Source organism: Megascapheus bottae, chromosome 1 (genome assembly GCF_031878675.1).
Source record: "Megascapheus bottae isolate mThoBot1 chromosome 1, mThoBot2.hap1, whole genome shotgun sequence".
Taxonomy (NCBI): Eukaryota; Metazoa; Chordata; class Mammalia; order Rodentia; family Geomyidae; genus Megascapheus; species Megascapheus bottae.
Window position 1 is genome coordinate 104,136,010 of NC_143509.1, and position 8,566 is coordinate 104,144,575.

Genomic DNA, 8,566 nt, shown 5'->3' on the forward strand with positions numbered 1-8,566 from the left:
ATTGCGGGCAGTGAGAGTGGGGGCCGCCAGGGGGCAGCAGTGGGTATTCACTGGGAGAATGAAGAAATGGAATGGTCAGTGTTGAGGGAATGGCTGAAAACCAATGTTACAGCCACGGACGGGGACATCAGCCAGACAATGAAAACAGAAGGCCTAATACAGGTGGGTGAGTAGAGGCGAGAATTACGGTTTTGTATACACACTGGTGGGGGGGAGACACACAGCTGGAGACTGTCCCTGCTGGAGGTCCTGGGTGATTTTATTTGCAAATTTTTTGTTATTCTGATTTGTGCAGGTTTGGGGTTTGAACCCAGCCTCATACTGGCTAGGCAAGCACTCTACCACCCGAGAAACGTCTCCAGTCCCTTTGTTTACTTTTGCCCTGAGTGACCTGGACCATAATCCTCCTATCTGTGCTTCTCACATGGTTTAGGTGACATGACAGCTTTTTATTGGCTGAGAACTGGTCTCTAGAACAGTGCGCCCAGGCTCGGCATACCTTGTGACCCTCCTGGTCTCAGCCTGCGGGCAGGACAGGAGTAAATGCTTCCACACCATGTCCTGACCAGCCCTGCACACGTAACCACTGGGCAGCGGCTCTTACCAGTGCCAGCCCACAACCGGGGATGCCCCACTGCCAGGACCTTGCGTCTCCCTCACTCCTCTATATATGTGTGTGTGTGCGCGCTCAGTACAGCAGAGGGAGGGTCCAGGCCATGGGAGCCTGGAGGATGAGGGTCTCGCATGTGCCTCCTGTCCCCCTCATCTGGGAAGAGCCTCTCTCAAACGAGTTTCGGGACCCTGATCCAAACTCCAGAAGTCCCACATTTCAGGTCTGCATGCAAATTCAGAGATGAGGTGGTGAAGGGCGGAGAAGGACGGCTGGCACTGGCATGCCACAGGAAGCAGCTTCAGCCCGTGGTCAGGGCGAAGATGTGCCCTCTAGGTTGAACGGGGAGAACTGGGGTGGGGACTCAGGGTGTTAACACTGCGCCACGCCACTGTCTGCCCAGCCGCCTGTTGCCTCAGGACCAGTCAGACGACCGGCGCTTGGCCGGTGGCCACTCTTCCTGGCTTCCAGGATGGCTGCTGCCACTGGAGGAGAGAATGAACGGCTCAGGGGAAGGACACACACTGAAAAGAGGGGAGGCCGGAGGCCGGCCTTGTCCAGCGTTCATTAACTTAGGGGTCCAAGTAAGGAATCACTGTTTCTCCAAAACACCCAGTATTTATTGTTTGTTTGTTTGTGTATTGCCTGTCCTGGGGCTTGACCACAGGGCCTGGGCATTGTCCCTGAGCTGCTTTCCCTCAAGGCTAATGTCCTGCCACAGGAACCACAGCTCCACAGTGTAGCTTTTTGGAAGGTAATTTATTGGAGATAAGTTTCACAGAGGCTCGTGCTTAGGCTTTGAACTGCAGTCCTCAGCTCAGCGCTCAGCCTCCTGCGTAGCTAGGATTACAGGTGTGAGCCACCGTTTGGCAAACCCAGGTTTTAATAAGCACATATCCAGGACCCCATCCCTTCCACCCCTTCCTGTGCCAGATCCTCCTGCCTGGAACGCAGAGACAATAGATGTGGCTCAGGGCTTCCTTCTCCCCCGGAGGCTGCTTCCCACCTTTCTGTTCTACTTTGCGGCAGGCTCATCATGTTGTGCCCAAAATTCGGGGTCCCTGAAGACCACCAAGGAGTCGAAACCAATGTAAAAACATGAGTCTTTATTACAGGCTCCAGCCTGGGCTCACACCGGCGCAGCGGGTCTGCGTGGAGAGCCCCGACCCTCCTGAGAGCAGGGTTGTTATACAGAAAGTCAGGTCTGGGGGTTTCCGGCTGAGTTACTACGGGATTGGTTCAAATCACGATGGGCACAATTAAACAATTACAATGCTCTTTTACGTCCGGGTTCTGGTGTTTGTCACCTGGTGAGTAGTGAAAATGGCTTCCCTGTGGTTGGGCTCCCAGTCACAGCTCAGAAGCGGGCAGGGTTAGAAAGCTCCCGGGGCTCGCCGCTGGTACTTCCATCGTCAGGAGGCAGCGGGAGGAATGCTTGTCCGGTGAAAACGGATGGCGGGTGGATTGGCAAGCGGGGCTGTGGGAATGGATGTGTGTTGGCACCTGGCTGGACTTGTTAGCATGAATGTGGGCGCTCCTCATGGAGATGGGGGCGTCATGGTAAGGACACAGTCCTGTCCCCTGTGATAGGGCCCTGGGTGAGGACGCTTCTTGGCTGGACAAACCCACTGGCCATGGGGCGGGGTGTCCACTGGGTGGCTGCAGGGTTTTTTTATCAGTACTTCAACCGTCCAGGGGTTGTCTTGTGGAGGGGTCTTGATGGCAGCCCGACTCTGGTTAGATCTGTGGGGTCGCAGGTGGCCCTGCAGCAGTGGGCTCTGTGCTTTCTGCTTCAGGGGTCTTCATTGTGGAGGACAAGCAGGTAACTGGACGCTCTGCAGGTGGGCAGATGGCGAGGTGTGTCAAGGTCAGGACCAAGGCTAGTCCCAGAGGGCCGCAGAGATCACCACAGGCCCAGAAGTAAACACAGACCCTACCACCAAGGACCGAGAAGCCCCTGAGACTTACGTGTGCCCCACCCAGCCTCCAGGGAGCTGGAGATGGAGCGCAGGTAGAGATAGACCAGAGGAGACGGAGTGTAGACACAGCCCAAATCTGTCTCTGGTCTTGCAGAGGAGCCACACAGAGCGCCTGGTCCGAGAATGCCACTAACCCTTGAGGGTGTCCGGCACACACGGGACAGGGGGCCACAAAACAGAGCTGAAATGCTGGGCAGGAGTGAGGCAGGACAGGGAGGCAGATGAGAAAATGGATGCTGTAAAAAATAAAATGAATTCCAAGGGTCATACTCAGGGATTAAGGCGCTATGAGGAAGCAGAATTATATAAGCATTTGAGCTGCAAACTCCTTTTACGGATCCCCCTTAGACATTACGTAGAAGAGAAGTGAGAGAGACACGTGTCTCTTTATGCCCCTCTGTGCCCTTTGATCAAAGCCCTCCCCTCTGGTAGCCATTTTGTAATCACCTTGGCCTTGGGGAAGAATTCTATTCACTGATAAGCATCTGGACAGAAGCAGCACTCTGTCTCTCAGATAAGGGATTCCCCCTTCTTATCCTCTGAAGGAAAACAGCTGGGAGCTGCAGACAACTCGGTCTCCAAATCCCAGCTGCAGTCAAGCAACCGAAACTTCCCTCAAAAGAGGAAAGGCTGAAAGCTACAGACTACTCCTCGGATTTTGGGGGCCAGTCAGGCCTCCCAGTGGCCTTCCTTCTCTCCCCCCCCGGAGCCGGCTGGAGATGCGCTCAGGGCTGTGCCTGACCTTGACCACGTCTCTATTTGGCATTTGGTGATGAGTGGCAGGACCTTAAATAGGGGACTTCAGGGACTTGGGGAATGGGGTCTAAAAACTAAAGAGCATTTGGAAGTATGTCAAAACCAGAGACATCCTTCAAGAGCGATAGAGCCAACCTGCAGGACAGCGGAGGTTTAGGAAAGCAGAGGGAAGCGGAGACATGGGAGAACCTTGGGTGAAGCTGTCCAGGGTATAGTATAGGCTAGTCCGGGCAGGCAGAGGGAGAAGCCACACTGCAGCAGAGGGCCCCGTGCTGGACAGAAGCCCTACCACCGGCGTGGCTGGAACCACCCACGGGAACCCCACACAGGCGTGCAGTCTGAGGTGAGGAATCCACACAAGCTGCTCCATCTGGAAACTTCTGGAACACTTGCAACGTCCAGGAAGAAAACACTCGTTTCTGTGTCAATGACCCGCTGAGGAAGCCTGCTCCTGCCTGCAAGGCCGGAAGCGCGAGAGCCAGGGAGGAGCTTTGCAGGTGGGCCTGCAGCCTGAAGGGTGTGGAGCTCCAGCCATGCGGGAGGTGCTGGGAGATGCTAAGGAGCAGGGGGATCGGGGAACCAGGATGCCTCCTCCCGGAATGGCTGACAGCTGCAGATCCCAGGATGAAGGAGAGCTGACAGCGTGGCCACAGCCAGCCGGGGCCACCAGCCTCAGGGCCCTGACTGTGGAAGGTTCCCTGCCTTTGTCCCTCACTTTTAACCTGAGGACAGAAGGTCAGCGCATGGCCTCGACCATCCTTATCCTCGTGACCTCGACGGTTCTTCTCCGGCATCTGACTTGTCCCCATAGTAATCCACAAAATTCCTATCCTTGCTCCGCCGTGCGTTGATCTACTCTGTGTGTAGAAGAGAAGAATACACACCAGCCCTACACCCTGACTGTAAACCTCGGCACTCCTGGACCTCCCCCGCTGTGGCCTGGCCCCCAGCCCCAGCCACACCCCGTCCCCCAGGTCCTCCCAGGCACGCCTGGCCCTGACTGCCCCAGAAGGGTTGCTGGTGGATTAGAAACACAGCTGCAAATGCATCAGGTACCCAGGACTTCTTCCTCCAGTCCTTTCTCCCTGCAGAAGACGTGCCAACCCCAGGCGGAGAGTTGTGTCAGTTGTGCCTTTGTGTTACAGAGGTCCTTGGAGAAGCCATCCCCCAGGCTCCAGCACTGCCCAGTGGTCTGGGCTGAGGGAGCCGTGCGGTGCTCACCCACCTGCAAGGCACTGTGTGACCACAAGGCAGCCACCATCTCACCTCTGCTGAGGGGCTCAGCTCAGGTGACAGGCAAGAGTGGTCTGTGAAGGGACACCTTTCTTGGCTTCCCCCAAATCCATCCCCTGTAGGCATTTCCTGTCTTCATGACAAAGGAGTACTTGACCCAAGGCAGGGGCTGTAAATTCCCTGATAACAGCTCTGATTACAAGGGCAGTTAAACCAGGTGGAGTTCCTTCCCCACCCTACCCCCTTGGCCTGCCAGGAAACTCCCTCCCTGGAGCAGTGCGCCAGAAGCCCGCTGAGATGATAGGTCCGTTCTAACAGCAAAGGTGTCAGTGGTTGCCCCAGACATCAATCAAGTATGTTGAGATTCCATTGGCTACCTGTGTATGTACCCCAACCACATGGCTGGGGCCTATAAAAGTAGCCTGTGAGATCAGGCAGAGTGGCTCTCTCACTCACATCTTAAGAGGCGGCCCTGACCGGTCAGTATGATTCTCGATGCTAGGCGGGGAATAAAACTCCGTTTAACTTCTGCTTTTGTGTCAGACTCGTTCCTTTGAACATGGACCCTCATATTGGGGGACTGGACTCTTAACAGTCTGGTGACTTTGGGGTTGGTCATTCAGCTTTTGAACCTTGGTTCACTTCAAAATATTATAAGCTCTGGCCTGGAGCGTGGCCTAGTGGTGTTTGCCTCACATGCACGAAGCCCTGAGCTTGATTCCTCTGTACCACATACACAGAAAAAGCCAGACGTGGTGCTGTGGCTCTGAGGAGCGAAGAAAAATATATATCTATATTTTGATGAACCATTTGCATTTTTGAATTTATATTGAATTTGTATTTTCTTTAACTTGCTTTTTTGCTTCTGTATACTTGCTTGCTATAACCTTGAGGAAGGTAACAGCAGTTCTCGTGACTAATCTACAACCACCCACTTGCCCTTGGGCCCTAGACACTCCCGGATCTGGAGCACGAGTTACCCTCTGGTAGGGAGTATACACATTCCAGACCCTTCACCTAGGCCTGGGGCTTCAAGGGCCATCTGGAACCTACAAGGTCGGACTTGCGGGGGTCAGCAAACTAGGATAATCGCAAGCCCGTTATCATGGAGATAAACCCATCCTCCTAGAATCACCACAGGGGCTCTGTCCAATCAGTTCAAAGCACGACAGCCCACTAGCCCAACCAATGATTAGCCTTGGCCCCTTTCCTGCTTTATGTTGCGCCAATCAATGCTAGAAGTTTGGTATGAATTTTCCCGTGTGGTGTATCGATTCCTTACTGATGCTTACTGGGGCCTTCCCCCTACCAAAGAATGTACAAAAGGTGCTGTAATTTTGGGCTCGGGGCCTCTGGTCTGCACTCGATTATCAGTGTGCAGAGACCGTGCCGTGCTCGAGCTCGTCAATAAATGACTCATTGCAGTTTGCATTGACCTCTGGCCTCTGGCGATCCTTGGGGGGGGGGGGCTTCAAGTTTCTGGTCATTATAGCTCAAGTGGTAGAGCTCTAGCACTGAGAAAGTTCACGGACGGTGTCCAGGCTGTGAGTTCAAGCTCCAGGACTGGCAAAAACAATACAAAACAAAAAAAAACTTGTTAAAATATTGTGAGCTGGGCACTGGTGGCTCACACCTGTAATCCTCAGGGAGCTGAGATCTGAGCATCATGGTTCAAAGCTAGCCTGGACAGCAAAGTCTGTGAGACTCTTATCTCCAGTTAACCAGCAAAAACCCAAAAGTGGAGCTGTGGTTCAAGGTGGTAGAGCACCAGCCTTGAGTGGAAAAGCTAAGAGAGAGCATGAGGCCCTGAGTTCAAGTACCAGTATAAAATGATATTGTGATAAACTCCCCATAATGTAGAATTTTATCTTAACCATTTTGAGGGCAGGAATGGGACCTGTTAAGCGCTGCTCTCCCTGCCCGAGGCCCATCTCCAGCGCCTGGCACTCTGTGCTACTTCCTCTGTGGTTATATCAGATGCCTGGCACAAGTGACTTCAGGCAGGATTTGCCCATTCACGTCTGATCTTCGTGTCTTCATGGTTTATATCCTGGAGCATGTATCACAACTTCCTTTTGTTTTTTTTAAAGGTTGAGTGGTAAATGGTATTCCATTTCACGTGTTGAGCATATTGTGTGGGCATCCATTCATACCTTGAACACCTGAATGGCTTCCGCATTTTAGGCTGTTGTGAATAATGCAGCTATGCACTGTGTGTGTGTGTGTGTGTGTGTGTGTGTGTGTGTGTGTGTGTGTGTGTGTCTGTGAACATCTACGAATCTGCTTTTGAGGAGTGTAGAAAAAAAAAATATATATATATTTTTTCCAGTCCTGGGCTTGAGCTCAGGGCCTGAGCACTGTCCTTGGACTTTCTCAAGGCTAGAGCTCTACCACTTGAGCCTCAGCACCACTTCCGGCTTTTTTCTATGTATGTGGTACCAAGGAATCGAACCTGGGTCTTCGTGCCTGCTAGGCAAGCACTTTAACCACTAGGCCAAACTCCCGGCCCCAAAATATATATTTTCTGTAAACCTATAATTAGCCATTTGTATTTTTATATTTTTATACTTGTACAAGGTCGGACTTGCGAGGGCCAGCGAACTAGGCACAAGCCTGTTAGCCTGTCCGCAGGTTTTCTCCACGGATCACATATTGGGTCTGTCCCTTCACCCATTAGCCAATCAGTTCAACACGACAGCTCGCTAACCCGACCAATGACTAGTCACCACCCTCCTCCCGTCTTGTATTGCGCCAATCATTTAAAGGAATGGTAGTGCCAGTGCTTGCTGGGACCTGCCCCCTGCCAAAGAATGTACTAAAGGTGCTGTAACTTTGTGCACGTGGCCTCTGGTCTGCACTCGACCATCAGTGCGCAGAGACCCTGCTCTCGAGCTCCTGCACGGGTCTGCGGTCTCCGGTGATCCTCCCGGGGCTTCAAGTTCCTGGGCATTCCACTTGCAGTACTCCTGTGTACTGCTGACACATGGCTAGCAGTTCCTTTTTTTTTTTTTAACGGGTGGTGGGGCCTGAACTTGGCCTGGGCGCTGTCCCTGAGCTCTTCAGCTCAAGCAGCAAGCAATTCTTACTGCTTTTCCCCACATCCTCGCTGCCCCTAGACAGTACACTGCGGTTTCGGTGAAGAGCTTCGCGATGTTCAGGCCGGTGCTCTACTGCTTGAGCTACACTGCTTGTCCTTGTTGCTCTGGTTACTTTTGAGGTCGGGTTTCAATTTTTTGCCCAGACTGGCCTGAACCTCATTAGCTAACATCACAGTTTAGTGGGTGCTTCCTACCAGCTTTGCCGACCCGAACAGCAGGGCCAAGCCCAGGCCAAGCCACGCCCCCGGCCTCAGCCCCACCCACTGCCAGCCCAGCCCAAGCCACGCCCCCGGCTCCACCCACTGACAGCCCAGGTCAAGCCACTCCCCCGGCCTCAGCTCCACCCACTGCCAGCCCAGGTCAAGCCACGCCTCAGCCTCAGCTCCACCCACTGCCAGCCCAGGTCAAGCCACGCCTCAGCCTCAGCTCCACCCACTGCCAGCCCAGGCCAAGCCACGCCCCCGGCCTCAGCCTCACCCACTGCCAGCCCAGCCCAAGCCACGCCCCCGGCTCCACCCACTGCCAGCCCAGGTCAAGCCACTCCCCCGGCCTCAGCTCCACCCACTGCCAGCCTAGGTCAAGCCACGCCTCAGCCTCAGCTCCACCCACTGCCAGCCCAGGTCAAGCCACGCCTCAGCCTCAGCTCCACCCACTGCCAGCCCAGGTCAAGCCACGCCCCAGCCTCAGCTCCACCCACTGCCAGCCCAGCCCAAGCCACTCCCCCGGCCTCAGCTCCACCCACTGCCAGCCCAGGTCAAGCCACGCCTCAGCCTCAGCTCCACCCACTGCCAGCCCAGGTCAAGCCACGCCCCCGGCCTCAGCTCCACCCACTGCCAGCCCAGGTCAAGCCACGCCCCCGGCCTCAGCCCCACCCACTGCCAGCCCAGGCC

The 8,566-nt window shown here is 54.5% G+C and overlaps 1 long non-coding RNA gene across 1 annotated transcript; it reads right to left on the reverse strand.

Moving 5' to 3' along the window:
• Window positions 1–1,757: 1,757 nt before the first annotated feature.
• LOC150069762 (uncharacterized) lies at window positions 1,758–4,799 on the reverse strand. The gene is made up of 3 exons (XR_016535872.1): window positions 4,571–4,799; window positions 2,579–2,825; window positions 1,758–2,445 (listed from the first exon to the last, which is right to left on the reverse strand). It is a non-coding gene; the product is annotated as an uncharacterized LOC150069762 (long non-coding RNA).
• Between the last annotated feature and the right edge of the window lie 3,767 nt (window positions 4,800–8,566).